The 21,069-nt window shown below is 42.8% G+C and overlaps 1 pseudogene across 1 annotated transcript; it reads right to left on the bottom strand.

The window, feature by feature from the left end:
• Positions 1-9,345: 9,345 nt before the first annotated feature.
• LOC109939262 (ribosome protein S4 superfamily pseudogene) lies at positions 9,346-10,654 on the bottom strand (annotated as a pseudogene). Its single transcript, NR_160866.1, has 3 exons — positions 10,467-10,654; positions 10,230-10,373; positions 9,346-10,110 (listed from the first exon to the last, which is right to left on the bottom strand). The product of NR_160866.1 is annotated as a ribosome protein S4 superfamily pseudogene (transcript).
• Positions 10,655-21,069: the final 10,415 nt, after the last annotated feature.

Genomic DNA, 21,069 nt, shown 5'->3' on the forward strand with positions numbered 1-21,069 from the left:
GGGGGATATCGAGATTTCATACATTAATACTAAAGATCAATTAGCCGATATCTTTACCAAGCCTCTTGATGAACAAACTTTTACCAAACTTAGGCATGAGCTCAACATTCTTGATTCTAGGAACTTCTTTTGTTAATTTGCACACATAGCTCATAAGTATACCTTTGATCATGTCTCTTTGATATATGCTATGACTAATGTGTTTTCAAGTGTATTTCAAACCAAGTCATAGGTATATTGAAAGGGAATTGGAGTCTTCGGCAAAGACAAAGGCTTCCACTCCACTCTCCTACTCATCCTTCGCCGTCACTCCGAGCATCTCTCCAACTTTGGTATAACCTTCACTCATTTATTTTATGACCAAAGGAGGAGAAAGTACTTCATAGGGCTCTAATGACTCCATTTTTGGCGATTCATGCCAAAGGGGGAGAAAGTATTAGCCCAAAGCAAAAGGACCGCACCACCACCAATTCAATTTCAAAAACTTAGTGTTTTCCAAGAGTATTTATCAATTGGTATCCTATTGTGTTCAAAAGGGGGAGAAAGTAGTATTTCAAAAATGATATATCAAAACCCTCTTGAACACTAAGAGGAGGATCTCTTTTAGGGGGAGTTTTGTTTAGTCAAAGGAAAAGCATTTGAAACAGGGGGAGAAAATTTCAAATCTTGAAAATGCTTCATAAAAACGTATTCATTTGCCTTTGACTATTTGCAAAAGAACTTTGAAAAGGTTTACAAAAGATTTTTGCAAAAACAAAACATGTGGTGCAAGCGTGGTCCAAAATATTAAAAACAAAGGAGCAATCCATGCATATCTTGTAAGTATTTATATTGGCTCAATTCCAAGTAACCTTTGCACTTACATTATGCAAACTAGTTCAATTATGCATCTCTATACTTGCTTTGGTTTCTGTTGGCATCAATCACCAAAAAGGGGGAGATTGAAAGGGAATTAGGCTTACACCTAGTTCCTAAATAATTTTGGTGGTTGAATTGCCCAACACAAATAATTGGACTAACTAGTTTGTTCTAGTGTATAAGTTATGCAGGTGCTAAAGGTTCACACTTAGCCAATAAAAAGACCAAGAGTTGGGTTCAACAAAAGAGCAAAGGGCCAACCGAAGGCACCTCTGGTCTAGCACACCGGACTGTCTGGTGTGCCACCGGACAGTGTCCAGTGCACCACCGGACATGTCCGGTGCACCAGAGGACTCCAACTCGAACTCGCCACCTTTGGGAATTTCCAGAGGCACTCGCGCTATAAATCACCGGACTGTCCGGTGTACACCGGACAATGTCCGGTGCGCCAAGGAAGAGCGGCCTCAGGAACTCGCCAGCTTCGGGAATCTCCAACGGCTAGTCCGCTATAATTCACCGGACATGTTCGGTGTGCACCAGACTGTCCGGTGCAACTCCGGAGCAACGGCTTCTCCGCGCCAACGGCTACCTGCGGCGCATTAAATGCGCGCGCAGCACGCGCAGAGGTCAGGCGTGCCCATACTGGCACACCGGACAGTAAACAGTACATGTCCGGTGTGCACCGGACATCCAGGCAGGCCCACAAGTCAGAAGCTCCAACGGTCGGAATCCAACAGAACTGGTGACGTGGCTGGGGCACTGGACATGTCCGGTGTGCACCGGACTGTCCGGTGCGCCATCGAACAGACAGCTCCACCAACGGTCAAGTTTGGTGGTTGGGGCTATAAATACCCCAACCACCCCACCATTCATAGCATCCAAGTTTTCCAGCTTCCAACTACTATACAAGAGCTAGCATTCATTGCAAAGCACACCAAAAGAGATCAAATCCTCTCCCAACTCCACACAAAGCTTTAGTGACTAGAGAGGGTGATTTGTAGTGTTCATTTGAGCTCTTGCGCTTGGATCGCTTCTTTTCTTTGGCATTCTTTCTTGTGATCAAACACTCACTTGTAATTGAGGCAAGAGACACCAATTGTGTGGTGGTCCTTGCGGGAAGTTTGGTTCCCAAGTGATTTGAGAAGAGAAGCTCACTCGGTCCGAGGGACCGTTTGAGAGAGGGAAGGGTTGAAAGAGACCCGGCCTTTGTGGCCTCCTCAACGGGGAGTAGGTTTGAGAGAACCGAACCTCGGTAAAACAAATCCGCGTGTCTCACTTTATTATTCGCTTGCGATTTGTTTTGCGCCCTCACTCGCGGACTCAATTATATTTCTAACGCTAACCCGGCTTGTAGTTGTGATTATTTTTTGAGAATTTCAGTTTCGCCCTATTCACCCCCCCCCCTCTAGGCGACTTTCAATCAACCTAGATCGCTTCATTGCTTCCGAGATAGGAACAGTTTTCATAGCTTCGGCTTCGTCTCCTTCGCGCTCAACTCTAGCAGTAGAGCGCACTCTGGCCATTTGATTTTGAATTTCTTGAAAATTTCTTGGAAATTAATAACCTTTCTTTCGAAGCTCTTCTTCTGACGAAGCAGACACCAAACTGGAGCTTCGTTTGAATGCGAAAGTCAAGCTTCGGCTATGGTTAAATTTTTGGCAGCAGAACAGTGCAATAGCAATGAATGCTGTGGTAACTTCACACCTACCTGTCTGTTTATATAGTGCTGCAGGTAAGAAGGTGAATCGTCAGGATTTTTACACCAGGCAAACAGTTGCTCGCACCCGCTGCATGGTGGGCCGCAAAAACCAAAATAGTGAACCTGCATGGTGGGACCGCTACGCGCTCGAAAACTGTATCGTTTCTCGACAACAAGCTCAGGGAAGGAGTTTTTCGGACCTTCGGCTTCCTGAAGCCTAAGAAACTTTTTTCACGGATCAAGCTCGTTACGAAAAACGATCTAGCACCGCGAAGGGGCTACTGTTGGGACCATGCTTCGTCGCCGAAGGTCCTGCAGAAAGAAACAGCTTCGGCTGAAGCTGCTCATACGTGACGCCGAAGGCACCATTCATGAAGCTTCGGTATTACAGCATATCCGAAGATGAAGGGTCGAACCGACTTAAAGATAGAATGACCTTTTAGTCCATAAGGGTCTGAGTCATTGTTGTAAACTTTTATGAGGGGCATGATTGTAATTCCTCACATGCTGTGTCCTGTGCCTATAAATAGTGAACAGTATTCCTTTACTGTTCACGCATTCCTGTAATTGCAAACGCATCACTCGGGAATTATTGTTTGTCAAGGCAAAGGTATAAATGTACCTAAACGTTATATTCAAACATCTTAAATTCATATAATAAGATATGTGAATGATGTCATTTATTTCTAATATATTCATTTTTAATGTTTCACGTTTTACATTACTCTGTATTATTTTTATAAGTTTAATTACGAAGGTGAAACCTTCGTAATATTATGCTCGTAACCTTCGTCCGAAGTTCATTAAATCCTTGTGGAGATAATGCTTCGGCGGACAAAGGGTGTTGATATTTAACATTTTATGTTGCCTTGTTCTTAATTCATAGCATTTGAGAACAAGTCCCCAACACCCATCTCTCTGTTTATTTATCGTTAGTTTTATTCCGCTGCATTTCGAACAATGATGACTACTTTTGCTAACACTCTAATGATGATGTAATAAGTTTAATACTCCTTAATGTATGGTTTTATGCTTTATTGTATTTGCTCTGTGACTCACCATCGAGTGAGAATGTGGTACTTGATCTTGTCAGTGGCCTAGTCAGACTTGATCCGAGGGATTGACGTGTTATTCCCATTTAAGTGTGGTCTAGCCTCTAAGGCGGGACTTAGGCACTTAAGTTGGAATAATTCGGGCAGTTCCGCCACAATAGTGATGACTTTGATGTGGAAAGTGGGAATGAAGATGCCGAGGACCGGCCCTGGCGACCAAGTCATACCATCTTTGGAAAGTCGTCCATTAAATAGAGTCAGATTGATGCCATGAAGGGGAGATACTTTTGTGACATGTCTATTGTGAGGGTTGGGAGAGACAGCGCCGCCCCCACACCCGAAGAAGATGAAGTTGTTGTTTACAGAAGCTTTATGAAGGCTGGTCTTTGATTCCCATTGAGCAGATTTTTTGTTGAAGTTTTGAAGACATTTGAAATCTTCCTTCATCAAATCACTCCCGAAGCTATAATCAGAATGGGTATTTTTGTTTGGGCCGCGAAAAGCCAAGGGACGAAGGCCACTGGTAAAGAGCAATATCACAACAACTTCGGTTGCTATGGCTTTGTTCCTCGTTCCAATGTAAGTTATCCTGTTCCAATATTTCAAAAAAGGTGGCCTGGGGCCTGGATGGAGGAATGGTTTTATGTCAAAAATAATCTGATTGAAAGGGAAGATATAAAGGGCATTATTCAATGCCCCATTTGGTCTCGCTTCGGCCTCCGAAGGCCGACTATTGCGCTCGAGAATTATACCGAAGCATGCTAGAAGGCTTTCAATAATGTATGTGCCTTCATTGGCACGAGAGACCTGGTTCAAGAGCATATAGCCTACATGGTATGGCCACTTGTGGATAACTGGGAGATGCCTAAGGAGACTGCTACCGGGTCCAGTCAAGGTGGATTGGTTTACTTTAAATACACCTTCAGATACAGAGACCAGTTTGATGAACCAAATGACGACTGGCTGAAATGCGTTGAGGCGACTAGTGATGAGTTACTTGGAGCATACACAAGAGCCGAAGATGATGCCTTGACCTTAGCCTTCGGAGGGCGAGGCAAGAAAAGGTTGAACAGAGTTTTTGACGTTATCGGCTTCGTGTATCCAGACTACATTTACCCCTCGCAAAAGCAGGGGAAGAAAAGGAAAACTGCTGCCTCGGCTATCTCTATTGTGCCAAAGGGCAAGAAGATCAAAGTATTGACCCACCGGCCAAGATACATTGAGACGGCCACAGTGCCGAAGCTTGGTGAAGGGACATCTTCCACTGCTGAGGCAGGACAAATTGAACTGCCGAAGGTGCCTATAGCCGAGCTAGCCAAAGCCAAAGAAGAGGCGGCCAAAAAGCCAGAGCTAGAAAAAGTGCTGCCAGAAATCTTGAGCCCCCCGGCAGAAGCAGAATTGCCAAAGGTTGCAAAGGCTCCCGCCACAACTCCCAAGAGGAGGAGAATGGCTAGCGTCCTAGACGCTGTCATGGAGTCGACAAAGACATTAACTCCTACCCCTATGAAGAAAGTTGTTGAAACTGTTAAAGCTCGTGCTGAAACCGAAGCTAGGCCCTCAGTGTCTGTGGAGGCAGAACCTGCCGCAACTGAGCAGAGAGCTGAGCAAGAATTTCCAGATACTAGCATGAGTCTAGAGAAGGATGTGGCCGTCCGAGGATCTTGACTTTATTATTCGACATGCTTCGGGAAAGAGACTATCTGCAGAAGAAATTGCAGAAGCCAAGCACTACGCCCGAGAATTGAAATACCCGAAGGGGGCCTTGGTGTACAATGGCACAGATAAAGATGACTTCCTATACTTTATACTAGAAAACAAGGAAATATCTGTCTGCAGGGAAATGGCCAAAAATATGGGATTTCTGAAGCTTGAAGCTGGCCTCTGTGCCATGTCAAAGAATGGCCTTGCAGATAGCCTTGCATACAACAGTCTGAAGGTACAGAAGTGATAAACTTAAAAATGGATTATCTTGTCTTGTACTTTCGTGTTGATCCTATCTTTTTGTAGGGCTTAATTCTCAGCAACGCTTTGAGGGCGCAGAAGAATGCTGAAGATGAAAGCTGCGTGATAGCCCTCGGCAACCTTCGATCAGAAGTTATCAAGCTGAGAAATGAAGCCTTGGAGAAGGATAAAATTCTACTTTCATTAGTAGATAAAGTAAAGAAAGACGAAGTGAAATTTAACGCTCAATCCGAAGCTCATAAAGCCGAAGTTGAAGACCTTCGGAAAAAACTTGCCGAAGCTAGCGAAAATTTTGAACTTGCAAAGGTGAAACAAGAAATAAGTTAATGGTCAAACACTAGGCTGGAGAAAAATTTTGCAGAGCTTCACGATTCCAAAGAGAGATGTTTTGAGAAATTCTTGGAATGTGTGAGAAAATTGAAAACCAGTTTTGCCAAGGTAGGTGCATATTCTTCCGAAGAGAATTTTATTCGAGGTGATCCCGAGGGTTTTATTGATTGGATAAGCGAGGAAGCCGAAGCTTTTGAAGAGATCCTTAGTGATCACGGGGACATTTGTGCTTTCTCCAGCGCCCGAGGGATTGCGACAATTTTGGAGAAGGTTGGTTGCGACCATGTTAAAGCTGCAGCCCAGACCGAAGCCGCCTTCTCCACAGACGACATAAAAGACCCTTCGGCTGAAGCTACTTTTGTTGGCGGAAAATTTTACTCTGATGTTTGAGTGAACAGTGGCCGACATTTGGCCGCCGAAATCATAAAGAAAAATGAAAAAGAGACCCACGATGCTCGAGAAGAAGCTAAACGAGCCGAAGAAGCTGTCGAGCGCGTAAGACGTATAGGTATTATCCCTGAATTTTAGCTTCGGTATTTATTTTCTGGCTTCGGTCTAACAGTTTGTCTACTACAGCTGAACTCTCACCGTTGCCCGAGCCATATGACCCCCAGGCCAATCCCGTCATGAAAGAAGCGTTGGACGTAATGAGCGTCGCTAACTCCATCATCGACAAAGTCATCGATAGGCTGTTGAATGAAGCCGCCGAGAAGATTCTTAAAGAAGATTAGGCTTTTATTGTAATGATGCAATGTAACATTTGTTGTATGAAATAATTAATCAGACATGTAAATTAATGTAATATATTTTTCGCGATGCATGAAATTTATGCACATACCGTTTTTTAGCCTTCGGCGAAAAAACACCTTCCCTTCTTTTCATGCTTCGTAAAGAAAGAAGCCCCTTTTATGACAAATCTGGTAAAATTGTATTTTCTGAAGGTTTCCTTCGTGCCTCATTTTTATTGCTGAAGACTTGCTTCGTACCCAATCTTTGTTGTTGATGTGATATGATGTATGATGTAATGTTATGCGGAATGGTGCGATGATATGATGCAATATGATGGTTATGCCGAACACACACGCACACACCCACACTGGGACACCCAAGACTCTGCATCCTCTTAGGGACATCTTTGGAGTCTTTAAGCTCTGCATTCCCTTAGGAACGACTTTGGAGCTTCTTCACCTTAAATTTCGGTGGTATTTAAGCTCTACATCCCCTTAGGAACGACTTTGGAGCTTCTTCACCTTCTATTTTGGTGGTATTTAAGCTCTGCATCCCCTTAGGAATGACTTTGGAGCTTCTTCACCTTCTATTTCGGTGGAATTTTTGGCTCTGCATCCCCTTAGGAACGACTTCTGAGCTTCGGAACTTACTCTGCGCTCCCTTAGGAACGACTTTTGTAGCTTTGGAACTTACTCTTCTCTCCCTTAGGAACGACTTTTGTAGCTTCGGGACTTACTCGGCTCCCTTAGGAACGACTTTGATGACTTCAGAAGTCAGTTAGGACACATTTTACTCGTTGATATGGGAATAATTATTACATGAAATCGCAATTCAATCTTTCGTGACTAGTTTCTCATATGAAAAAATAAAATGGCATAAAAGATAAAGATACACCAAGAGTAGGATATTCTTTAGTAGATGTGCTTGGATTCAGGCACAGTGTTGTTGACTGTGCGAGCTTCGAACTCTTCCCAAAAATCACGCTGCTATTGTGCGTGCTGGTGCCCTTCTGGCTGCTGGCTTCGGGTCAGAGTAGGTGGTAGTGGTGTTGGTAATGGGAGCTGAGCCCAGGAAGCTTGAGAGTGACTTGCCGAAGCGACAGAGGTTGTAGGTTGTTGATTACCTACGTACTCTGGGACATAGGGGGAGTAGCATGAAGCAGTATGTAGGACCTGCTTCGGTTGATTCTGCCGCGCCTTAGCTTAGGCAATCACCTTTTGCTTCTGAATTGTGACTTGACATGTTCTTATGGTGTGGCCCTTGTCTTCACCGCAGAATAAGCAGTATAGTCTTCTGGGTTGATCTCCGTATCTTTCTCCGAAGCCTCTACCGCCTCTGCCCCTTGGGACTGGTGGCCTGAGGGAGCTTTGTTGTGGCCCTGAAGACTGAGAGCTGTGTTGCTGCCTTTGAGGTTGACTTCCTCTGTCATCACTTGGGATGGAATTATGGATCGATCTGACATGCCTGGAGTGGATTCTTCCTCCGAAGCCCTAGTCATTTTAGAAAACATATATGCTTCTTCCCTTCTTTGGAAGAAATCATTATCAGCCCAAATGTACTCATCCATCTTCTGAAGAAGCTTCTCTAGGGTTCGTAGGGATTTTCTAGCAAAATACTGAGCTGTAGGTCCTGGCCGAAGCCCCTTGATCATGGCCTCAATGGCAGTTTCATTGGCCACTGTAGGCGCTTGTGCTCTTAGACGCAGGAACCTTCGGACATACGCCTGAAGGTACTCCTCATGGTCCTGCGTGCACTAAAACAAAGCCTGAGCCGTGACTGGCTTCGTCTGAAAGCCTTGGAAGCTAGTGATTAGCATATCCTTGAGCTTCTGTGTCACACCCGGTTTTAGAAGGTAAACCGAATGCGAACCATGTACGTGCCAGGATCAGAAATTCAAGTACACAGCGATTACATAAATGACTCATCATAGCACAATGCTTCGAATAACAAAAAAGATTAAGTAATAATATTATAGAGTAGAGCCATTTATATGATATAAATCAAAGTACACAGAATTGAAACGTAGCCAACATAAATTAACCCACCACAGGCAGCCGACTAGGGGAGGTCGCTAGCCTAATCACTACTACAAAACATGTTATATGAGACGGTTAATTTTCAGTTCTTAAGACGCTTATGAAGTGTCCAAATTTGATGGAGTCGTAAAAGATGTCCCACTTTTAAGATGGTTATAAACTATCTTAAAAGATATTATATAAGACAATTTTTAATTTATAACCGTCTGAAAAAGGTATTTGTTTAAGTCATTTTGTCCGATAAACCGTCTTGAATTAGGTTTTTGTTTAAGACACTGTTTCTAAAGGACCGTAGAGAATACAAACATTATAAGTCATAAAGTATTTATCAAACTGTCTCGAATATCCTACAATAATAAACGATTACAATAGAAAAACTATCTTATTTAGGTGACTAATAATGGACGTTTTAGAAACCGTCTTATTTAGGAGACTGATATTAGACATTTTGGTGACCGTCTTATTAAGATTTAAACGAAATGACTTACACGGCAGTATCAGATATCATGTTATAATAATTTGAAAGAGAAATATACATACACATATATTGAACAACATTATAATTAATATAATATAAATAAGTATCATTCAATATATCATAAATAAGCATTGTCAAACAATGCATACATAAGTGTACTCTAAATCTAAACTAAAATACAACTGTTTGCACTAATGTTAAGCCTAACTTTATATGAAATCAAGTCTCTACACTTTTGCGGCCACCAAATTTGAATTTCATTCTATGTTTTCCTGTACAACAAATAGAAGAAAACTAGACATAGCAAAAAGCTCCAAGCAGCACGTGGATGGTCTCGAAGCTGCCCTTGTGCTTCTCCCTGTTCTTGATCACTCCTACACGCCCGGTGTTCCTCTTGCCGGTCACCATGACAACGTTGTCGACGTCAAACTTGATGAAGTCCATGATCTTGTTGGTCTCCAGATCGATCTTGATGGTGTCATTGGCCTTGATGAGCGGGTCGGGGTAGAGGATGGTGCGGTCGTCGTAGGTGTTCAGGTAGGGGATGCCTTTCTGGCCAAACTGAACAGACCTCATATTTCAGAGCATGAACTGCACACAAACCAATAGAAAAGCAGTGAGCATTTCACAGGCGTACTATGAAAGGGCATGGGAATTTCCAGCGATGTAAATGGATAGATAGACAGAGCAACATCTAATAATAGTCCTAACGATTGTAGCACATGACATTTTCAATGCAAGACTTTCATGCACACATCATATATGGACAGTATAGCAAGGATAAGGTACACAGATCTACTAATGAAAAACAGTAACCTCACACAGCTACCAAGATCATCATGCTCAACTAGAACAATGAGAGATGATGTGTAAGAGAATTGGCCTAACCTTGGCATCCTCATCCCTGATTGGGTGAAGACGGAAGCAGCCTGTAGTTCTCGTTTGTCTTAGGGATGGAAATGACATCTGCCAAAAAAATGACACCACAAATTAGCAACCAAAATATGTGTATAGGTAACTTTATGCATTAATAGAGATATAGGCATACCCATGAACCCAGCAGGGTAGGTCTTGTCAGTCGTGACCTTGCCATCAACAAGTACATGGTGTTGCATCAGGATAGAAATGACCTCACGGTACGTCAGTGCATACTTGAGCCTGTTCCTGATGATGAGGATCAGAGGCAGGCACTCCTTGGACTTGTGAGATCCAGAAGATGGCTTGGGAGCCTACAGAAAAAAAAAGACCAACCTGAAGCATCAGACAAATGGGGAAGTACAGAAGATTGTAGGTACCAAAGCTAGAAAATATTGTTTACTTACAAAAGCTCCGCCAAGCTTGTCGAGCATCCAATGCTTGGGCGCATTGAGCCTCTTCAAGTGCTTCTTCGATCCCCTAGCCTGGATTGCAAAATAATAATGATCAACAAAAGCGCAACAGATTCCAGTATGGCATTCATAGGTGACTCATCCAGATTGCATTAGCTGTTAAAAGTAACAGCAACTACACACTACTTGAAAACAAAAGACCCTTTTCATACATGTCTATCTCTATTACTTATATATGAGCAGTGCCATCGTCAGCACCTCCTGTATGTATACCTAGGACGACATCAGCTGGCGAGGGGCACGGGGACGCACGGGCGTCTTGGACGAGCTCACCCTGAAAACACACTAGAACGACTCTATTATCCAACTGCCCAGAAGAGCTCCTTCCTCAATGCAAAGCATAAGAAGATCAGTCAGAGTTTTACCTTATTGGTAAGGATCCCAGTACCACACCGCTATAGTTGAGAGCGGCAGTAGCACTTTCTGCCTGGAAAAAAAAATTGAGGCCCAGTCTTAAATCAGCTCGCAGAATAATAAGGCATTTGAACGACAGACCAAACAACTTGCAGAATAAAAAAGAAGCTATGCAAATTTGAAGGCGAAGGTATGCTTAGCTGACAATCACGAATCTTAGTTTTAGACCATGGAGCGGGATCTGTTGCTCATGTCTGCCTTTCTGTCCTTTTAGATAGCCAACGCCAATAGTTTATGCAAAACTTTTATCAACTGTTCCATTGTACATGTATAATATGTGGAAACTGTTGAGGACTTGTTCTCAGATGCTATGAATTAAGAACAAGGCAACATAAAATGTTAAATATCAACACCCTTCGTCCGCCGAAGCATTATCTCCACAAGGATTTAATGAACTTCGGACGAAGGTTACGAGCATAATATTACGAAGGTTTCACCTTCGTAATTAAACTTATAAAAATAATACAGAGTAATGTAAAACGTGAAACATTAAAGATGAATATATTAGAAATAAATGACATCATTCACATATCTTATTATATAAATTTAAGATGTTTGAATATAACGTTTAGGTACATTTATACCTTTGCCTTGACAAACAATAATTCCCGAGTGATGCGTTTGCAATTACAGGAATGCGTGAACAGTAAAGGAATACTGTTCACTATTTATAGGCACAGGACACAACCTGTGAGGAATTACAATCATGCCCCTCATAAAAGATTACAACAATGACTCAGACCCTTATGGACTAAAAGGTCATTCTATCTTTAAGTCGGTTCGACCCTTCATCTTCGGATATGCTGTAATACCGAAGCTTCATGAATGGTGCCTTCGGCGTCACGTATGAGCAGCTTCAGCCGAAGCTGTTTCTTTCTGCAGGACTTTCGGCGACGAAGCATGGTCCCAACAGTAGCCCCTTCGCGGTGCTAGATCGTTTTTCGTAACGAGCTTGATCCGTGAAAAAAGTTTCTTAGGCTTCAGGAAGCCGAAGGTCCGAAAAACTCCTTCCCTGAGCTCGTTGTCGAGAAACGATACAGTTTTCGAGCGCGTAGCGGTCCCACCATGCAGGTTCACTATTTTGGTTTTTGCGGCCCACCATGCAGCGGGTGCGAGCAACTGTTTGCCTGGTGTAAAAATCCTGACGATTCACCTTCTTACCTGCAGCACTATATAAACAGACAGGTAGGTGTGAAGTTACCACAGCATTCATTGCTATTGCACTGTTCTGCTGCTAAAAATTTAACCATAGCCGAAGCTTGACTTTCGCATTCAAACGAAGCTCCAGTTTGGTGTCTGCCTCGTGAGAAGAAGAGCTTCGGAAGAAAGGTTATTAATTTCCAAGAAATTTTCAAGAAATTCGAAACCAAATGGCCAGAGTGCGCTCTACTGCTAGAGTTGAGCGCGAAGGAGACGAAGCCGAAGCTATGGAAATTGTTCCTATCTCGGAAGCAATGAAGCGATCTGGGTTGATGACATCGGAAGACATCCCTACTGCTGAAGCAGAACAAGCAGATATTGAAGAGACTGATTCTGAAGGTGATCACAGTATCGCAGTACCGAGCAAGCCCAGCCACCTGGACTTCGGAAAGTCAACCGTCTCCAAGGCTGATTTTCCTAATATGGTGAAGTCGGGCTACTTTAGCGAAGAAGAGAAAAAGCTGATTTGCTTCGGTGGAGAAGAAACTACCCCGAAGCCACAGAAAGATGAAATAATGATTTTCAAGAGTTTCCTCAAAGCTGGTTTGAGATTTTCTTTGAATAGGATGATTGCTGATGTGCTAAAGAAATTTGGGATCTACCTTCATCAACTAACTCCTAACGCTATTGTTAGGCTTAGTATTTATATTTGGGCTCTCCGAAGCCAGGGGTGGAACCGTTTGCCGAAGGTTTCTGCCGAGTACACGAGCTACATTACCAAACCAAGGCCAGACAGGATGGGTTACATGAAAATTTTGGTTGTTATAATTTTGCCTATCGGAAAAGTACAAAATTTCCTGTGATCAGCTACCGAAGCAAGTGGCCGGCAGGCTGGAAATCGGAATGGTTCTATGTGAAAGTTGATGATGACAAGGAGAAGCTGGTACAGAGTCCGCTTGAACTGATCTTCGGAGAGACCAGACCCCAATGTAGTATGACACCAGAAGGTCCAACCCAAACGGCGTTGGCCGAATTCAGGATTATTGCAGAGCACATTGGCACTAGAGATCTAGTGCAGGAATTTATGGCGTTCAAAATATTTCCAACTATGAAGGAATGGGCTATGCCGAAGCTCGAAAGAGAGAAGAAGGAGGGGGAGCTTGTCCGCCTGCCCTACCACTATAAGTTCAAGAAATATTTTAAAGCACCCTGCCAAGAATGGCTCGAAACAATCGAAGTAATGAGTACTGAAATTCTTGGGAATTATTCTAAAAAAGAGGATCAATTGATGACAGCAGCCTTCGGCACCCGGCCGAAACGAAGGCTAAACAGAGTGCTTGATGCTATAGGCTTTGAATACCCTGACTACGAGCGGCTAGACAAGGGTGCCGAAGGGCAGAAAAGGAAAAGAGTAGCTAGCACTTTGATTAAAGACGACGAAGATCAACCAAAAAAGAAGAAAGAAAAGTTTGAACCGAAGGTAGTTGCTCCAAGAAAAAGAAAAGCTGCATCTCCAAAACCTGTATCTCCAGAACTAAAGAGATTGGTCCGAGATGAGGAAATTCCTGCGACACCTTCTGCTGCTGAAGTAGAAGAAATTCTGAAGGTAATGACTGAATCTTTGCCTGTCAAGCTAAGTCCGCTGGCGCCGGAACTGACGAAGTTTTTTCAGAAGGACAAAGAAGCTTCGGCAGCAGAAAGCCCTGCGAAGCCGAAAAAACGGAGAATCATTCAAGTGACAGATGTGATTCATCAGATGCCGCCACCGGTATCGGCGTCAAAAATTGCTATTGTTGAGACCGCCGAAGCCGAAGCCGCCGCAGCCGAAGCTACCGGGGCCGAAACCACTGAAATTGCAATCGCCGGAGCCGAAGCCACCGGAGCCGAAGCTGCCAGAACCGAAGCTACCGGAGCTGAAGCTACCGGAGCCGAAGCCGAGACCACCGAAGATTCGAACCTGGAAACCACACTTGAAGTTATTGACAATATACTTCTGAAAATGGCTGAAGAAGAAGCTGATGTGGCTGCGGTGAACACGGCTACTGAAAAGGGAAAAGAGCAGGTTGAAGACATTTTGGAGGAAGGAATTAACAGGTGCTAAAAAAGAAGAGCTGAAAAAATATGCTATATCCTGTGGATATAAAACAGGGTCTATGCTATTTGGTGGGGTCAACGAAGGGAAGCTAAGGTGCCTTCGGAATCGCACCGAGGCCAAAGTTGTTAGGACCTTCCCCAAAAGCGTTGGCCTGCCGAAGATAGAAGCGGACCTTTGTAGATACCAGCGACAACATATCGCCGGTAGCCTGCTCTATGCTAATTTTAAGGTGAAAATATTATTATTATTTTATTATTATTATTGTTTTTATGTTGTTTTCTGACGAAGGTTGTTTTGGCAGAGTATACTATTAAGTAAAGTGCTTAGAATGCAACAAGATCTTGAAGAGGAGAAGAACAAAGCTATCATCAAAGATTTAGAAGAAAAAGTTGAAAATTACGAAGCTGTTCTGAAGAAGGACTTCACCATTCAAGATCTTGAAATCATAGCTAAAGAACACGAAGGTGCCCTAGAAAAGAAAGACTTTGTTATTCAGTCTATGGAAGGCTCCTTGGCTGAGGTCCAAGCCGAAAATGATAGTTTAAAGAATGAATTACTCGAAAAGTCAGAAAAATTTGAGCAAGAAAAGAAGAACCTTGAAACAAGTCTCAAGACTGAGATTGAGAAAAATTCAAATTTGCAAAAATCATTGAAGGAACTTCAAGAGAAATGCCTAAATTTCGGCAGCCGATGCGTGCAGCAGCTGAAGGATGTGTTTCACTCTATCGGAGCCAGTTCTGAAAAATTTTCACCTTCAGCCGAAAACCTACCCAGCACCTTGGAACATATTGAAGGTGAGGTTGATGCTCTTGACGAAGTTATTGGTGGGCATGCCGACTTCTGCGCCCTGGTAGCTTCTCGAGGCACAGCTACTGCTTTTCTGAAGGCTGGCTGTACGCACGGAAAGATTGTGAATAGGCCAAACTTCTGCTTGTCAGCAGCAGATTTGATTGATATCCCAAGCTTAGCCCGAAGCATCGGAAATAGATTTATGACCCAAATTTGGGTAAATGTCGGGCGAAAAATGGCTGGTGACGAAGCTCAAAGCCACCTTAAGCCAGTGAGAAACTTATATTTGTTACTTTTACCTTCTCCTTGAAATTTGCACCTTTCTTATTCTGTTCTTTAATATGTGCAGGATGACGAAGCTGAAGTATGACGAAGCTGAAGTATGACGGCCTGAAGCTTAATAGTTGTTATAATAGACTTTCCTGCAAAAAATTCTGGAGAGATCCTTGTAATATAATTTATGGAAAAAACTTATGTAAATTTGTACATACCTTGTAATATATCTTGTCTCCTTTATCCGTGTACAATCTGCTTTGTTGTGAACGAAACTACACTTTTGAGCCGAAGGCGAAAAACTCCTTCCCTTCTTTTCGTACACAACGAAGCATGAAAATTTTCCTCTTTCTTCAAAGTTTTTCCTCCTTGCTGAAGCATCTATCTTTTTTGTGTGGTATGATGATGATGATTCTATATATGTCTAAATGAATGTTTATGAATGCAAATGACATGATGTAATGTATCGTGCAAATGAATATCGGAACACATTCAAAAACCATAATCATAGCCTTTCATCCCCTTGGGAGCGATTCAAATCTTTTTGCCGTTTACTTTTCGGCTCCACCGTTTACTTTTCGGTGTATCAGCGCTGACTTTTCGCTGTAAGACTCCCTTAGGAGCTTCTTCGCCTTTTACTTTCAGCGGAATCAGTGTTAATTTTTCGCTGTAAGCCTCCCTTAGGAGCTTCTTCGCCTTTTACTTTCAGCGGAATCAGCGTTTATTTTTCACTGTAAGCTCTGCATTCCCTTAGGAACGACTTTTGAGCTTCTCCCTGTTTTCTTTTCTTTTTCCTTTGCATTTACATTTACATTTTTTGGGGGATATCACTCTTATAGAATTGAAATAAGGAAAAGAAAAATTACATGTTGTGGCCCCATTAAAAACCTTTCTCCCCCTTTGGAAAGGAAAAGGGTGCCACAAAAAAGAATAGAAAAAGTTACATCAAGCTAAACATAATATCGCCGAAGCTCATCTGCATTCCATGATCTAGGAATGTCGTTGCCGTCCATATCCTTCAATCTGTAGGAACCGGGTCTTGACGAAGATACTACCAAAAAAGGTCCTTCCCACTTCAGCTGTAATTTGCCCACTGTCTCAGGGTTGGCTACTCTTCGAAGCACCAAGTGTCCTGGTTCAATGTTCTTCAACCTAACCTTTCTGTCACACCATTTTATTGTTTCAGCTTGATATTTGTTGATGTTTTCCACAGCTTGAAGCCTGATCCCTTCTATAGCATCTTTTTCCACAGAATAATCAGCTTCATCTTCGCCTTCTGTCGAAGCTACTGTTCTTATTGATCCCGTTTTGGCTTCTTCCGGGGTTATTGCTTCGTCACCAAACAATAGTTTGAATGGCGTAAAGCCTGTTGATCTTGACACTGTTGTGTTATGGCTCCACACCACTTTGATTAATTCGTCTGGCCACTTTCCCCTGGGCTGATTGAAGATTAACTTCATTATTCCTGTCATTATGATCCCATTAGCTCTTTCAACAAGTCCATTTGACTCCGGATGTCGAACTGATGCGAAATGGATCTTCGTGCCAATTTGATTGCAAAATTCTCTGAAAGCTTCAGAATCAAACTGTGTCCCATTATCCACAGTAATGGCCTTCGGCACTCCGAAGCGACAAACAATATTTTGCCAGAAAAACTTTTGAATAGTAACCGAAGTCATTGTGGCTAAAGGCTTTGCTTCAATCCACTTAGAAAAATATTCCACTACCACTACAACATATCTTAAGTTCCCCTGTGCTGGTGGTAATGGACCTAGCAAATCAAGGCCCCACCTTTGCAACGACCAAGTGGGTTGTATTAATTGAGTTAAAGACGAAGGTTGTTTTTGATCTCTTGCACATTTCTGACAACCTTCGCATTTTTGAACTAAATCCGCTGCATCCGAAGCTGCTTTTGGCCAATAAAATCCTTGACGAAAAACTTTCCCGAGCAAAGGCCTAGATCCAATGTGAGATCCACACAGGCTTGCGTGTATTTCCTTCATCAATTCTATGCCTTCGGCTCTGGATAAGCACTTGAGTAACGGGGAACAGACCCCCCGCTTGTATAATTCCCCTTCTATTATGACATATGGTCGAGCTCTTGCTTCTATCCTCCTGTTATAAGCTTCGTCATCTGAAAGAAAATTACCCTGAAGGAAAGAGATGATCTCAGTTCTCCAATCTTCACTATAGACAGGGGATTTGGTGAGGACTGCTCTTTCAAGAAGCTCGACCGAAGGTGCTTTTATTGTTTCGAAAAATACTTCTGAAGGTAAGGGCAGCCCCTGTGCTGTTGACTTGGCTAATAGATCAGCATATTCATTTTCTCCACGAGGAATATTTTTAACATAGAATCCTTCAAAGGAAGCCTCAATCCTTTGGACTGTATCTAAATATTTTTCAAGCTTCGGTTCTCTTGCTTTGTAGCTCTTGTCAATATGACCAGAAATAACTTGGGAATCAGTTTTAAGAATGGCCCTTCTGATTCCCATTGCCTTTAACTTCCGAAGACCCAAGAGCAGAGCTTCGTACTCAGCAATATTGTTTGTGCAACTGAAATCAAGTCTTGTCGCATAACAAGTTTTAACTTTGGAAGGTGAAACCAACACAGCAGCTGCTCCTGCTCCGAAGGTTCCCCAAGACCCATCGCAAAACACTGTCCATACTTCGGCATCTTTATTCGTTTCTTCCTCTTGAGCCCCTGGCGTCCAGTCAGCAATGAAGTCTGCCAACGCTTGGGATTGAATCGAAGACCTATGCATATAATCAATACAAAATTCATTGATCTCTGCAGCCCATTTTCCAATCCTTCCAGTAGCTTCTCGATTTCTCATAATATCCTTCAACGGTTGTGAAGAAGGAACAATTATATTGTAAGCTTGAAAATAATGCCGAAGCTTCCTAGAGGTCATCAAAACAGCATACAGTACCTTCTCCAATTCTGTATAATTTTTCTTTGATAAACTAAGAACTTCGGATACAAAGTATATTGGGGCCTGCTTTTTGATTTGGCCTTCAAGCTTCTCCTGGACAAGTGTTGCACTTAAGGCTGAGTGCGAAGCTGCCACATATAACAACAAAGGAGCCCCTGGCATTGGTGGAGTTAGTGTTGTTAGATCTATCAAATATTGCTTCAGCTCTTCGAAGGCTCTCTGCTGGACTGGTCCCCATTGAAAAACTTCGGCTGACTTCAGCACTTCGAAAAATGGTAAATTTCTCTCTGTTGATCTAGATATGAATCTGTTGAGAGATGCCAGTCTTCCTATCAATCTTTGAGCCCCTTCTTTGTACTTGGTGGTTCCATTCGAAGGATAACTTCGATTTTGTTTGGATTAGCCTCAATTCCTTTTGTTGAGACTAGACAGCCAAAAAATTTCCCTTTCTTCACTCCGAAGACACATTTTTCTGGGTTCAACTTTAAACCAGCCTGTCTAAAATTAGCGAAGGTCTCCTGCAGATCAGCAATGTGATTATCTTGCTTCGTGCTTTTTACAATGATATCATCAACATAAGTTAGCACATTTCTGCCTATCTGGGAATGAAGAACCTTCGCTGTCATTCTGCTGAAGCTTCCTCCAGCATTCTTAAGCCCCTCAGGCATCCGAAGGTAACAATATGTTCCACTAGGGGTTATGAAGCTGGTTTTCGGTTCATCCTCCTTCTTCATCCAAATTTGGTGATAACCTGAATAACAATCCAGCAGACTCATAAGCTCTGATGAAGCTGCTGCATCAACTAGGGAATCTATCCTTGGCAATGGAAACTCGTCCTTCGGACAGGCCTTATTGAGATCAGTAAAATCAATACACATCCTCCATTTACCATTGGCCTTCTTTACCATAACAGTGTTAGCCAGCCATTCTGGGTATTTTACCTCTCTGATAACTCCGGCACTGAGGAGTCTTTTCACTTCATTCCGAGCACCTTCGGCCTTGTCATCAGACATCTTCCGAAGCCTCTACTTTCTGGGTCTGAAGGATGGATCAACATTGAGCGAGTGCTCAATAACATCCCTGTTAACTCCGCAAAGATCATTAGCTGACCAAGCAAAAACATCTTTATTGTTGAACAAAAACCTTATCAAGGTTTTCTCCTGTTCTTCGGACAGTTGTGATCCCAACAGCACCTTCTGCTCTGCTATGTCCTCACACAAGAGCATGGGCTTCGGCTGATCAGCCGAAGCAGCTTTTTCCCTTCTGAACTTGTATTGCTCACAAGCTTCAGCTCCATCTATATTATGGATTGCTTTTGAGTCTGTCCAATTTCCTTCGGCCCTTCTGGCAGCTTCCTGACTTCCATGAATAGCAATGGGCCCTTGGTCCGAGGGTATCTTCATGCAAAGATAAGCTGGATGAAGAATTGCTTTGAAGGCATTGAGAGTACCATGACCAATGATTGCATTGTAAGGGTATTCCATGTCAACAATATCAAATACAACTTGTTCAGTCCTTGTGTTGTTAATGAATCCGAAGGTTACTGGCATTGTGATTTTTCCAAGTGCTACGATCTGCCTTCCTCCGAAGCCACAAAGGGGATGTGTGGCATCATGGATTTTGTCCTCGGGCTCTTGCATCTGTCTGAAGGCCTTAGCAAATATGATATCAGTTGCGCTGCCTGTATCAACCAAAACATTATGGACCAGAAATCCTTTGATCACACAAGAGATAACCATAGCATCGTTGAGTGGGTAATCCTTGAGTTAAAGATCCTCTTGAGAGAAGGTAATTGGAATGTGAGACCATCTTGACTTGATGAAGGGTCCTTGCACCCCGACATGTTGTACCCTTCTCTGTGCCTCCTTCTGCTTCTTGTTGGCTGGCTCTGAGCATGAACCGCCTGTTATCGGGAGTACCAGCTTCGGAGCCGAAGCAGCTCCAGCTTGATTGTTGAACGAAGCCATCAGCTCAAAAAAGTGGAAGTGAGTTCACCGGAGGTGGGCGCCAATGTTGGGGACTTGTTCTCAAATGCTATGAATTAAGAACAAGGCAACATAAAATGTTAAATATCAACACCCTTCGTCCGCCGAAGCATTATCTCCACAAGGATTTAATGAACTTCGGACGAAGGTTACGAGCATAATATTACGAAGGTTTCACCTTCGTAATTAAACTTATAAAAATAATACAGAGTAATGTAAAACGTGAAACATCAAAGATGAATATATTAGAAATAAATGACATCATTCACATATCTTATTATATGAATTTAAGATGTTTGAATATAACGTTTAGGTACATTTATACCTTTGCCTTGACAAACAATAATTCCCGAGTGATGCGTTTGCAATTACAGGAATGCGTGAACAGTAAAGGAATACTGTTCACTATTTATAGGCACAGGACACAACCTGTGAGGAATTACAATCATGCCCCTCATAAAAGTTTACAACAATGACTCAGACCCTTATGGACTAAAAGGTCATTCTACATTTAAGTCGGTTCGACCCTTCATCTTCGGATATGCTGTAATACCAAAGCTTCATGAATGGTGCCTTCGGCGTCACGTATGAGCAGCTTCAGCCGAAGCTGTTTCTTTCTGTAGGACCTTCGGCGACGAAGCATGGTCCCAACAGAAACAAACACAGTCAGTAGCCACCAATACCCATTCCTTATGCCAAATTTGTGACATGAGATGGAAATAGTACATCAATAACCAAACGAGGGGTGAGCATAGAAATTTAACATCCAACATCAAAACTTGCAAAACTTGGATGTTTGAGTCCACGTCTCGAGCCTGACGGACGTGAAATCACCATGATCTGGCAGCCTTTGCATCAAAAAATAACTCTAGTTCTATAGTAAATGTAACCATGCGTGCATACGTACC

Source organism: Zea mays, chromosome 7 (genome assembly GCF_902167145.1).
Source record: "Zea mays cultivar B73 chromosome 7, Zm-B73-REFERENCE-NAM-5.0, whole genome shotgun sequence".
NCBI classification, from domain to species: Eukaryota; Viridiplantae; Streptophyta; class Magnoliopsida; order Poales; family Poaceae; genus Zea; species Zea mays.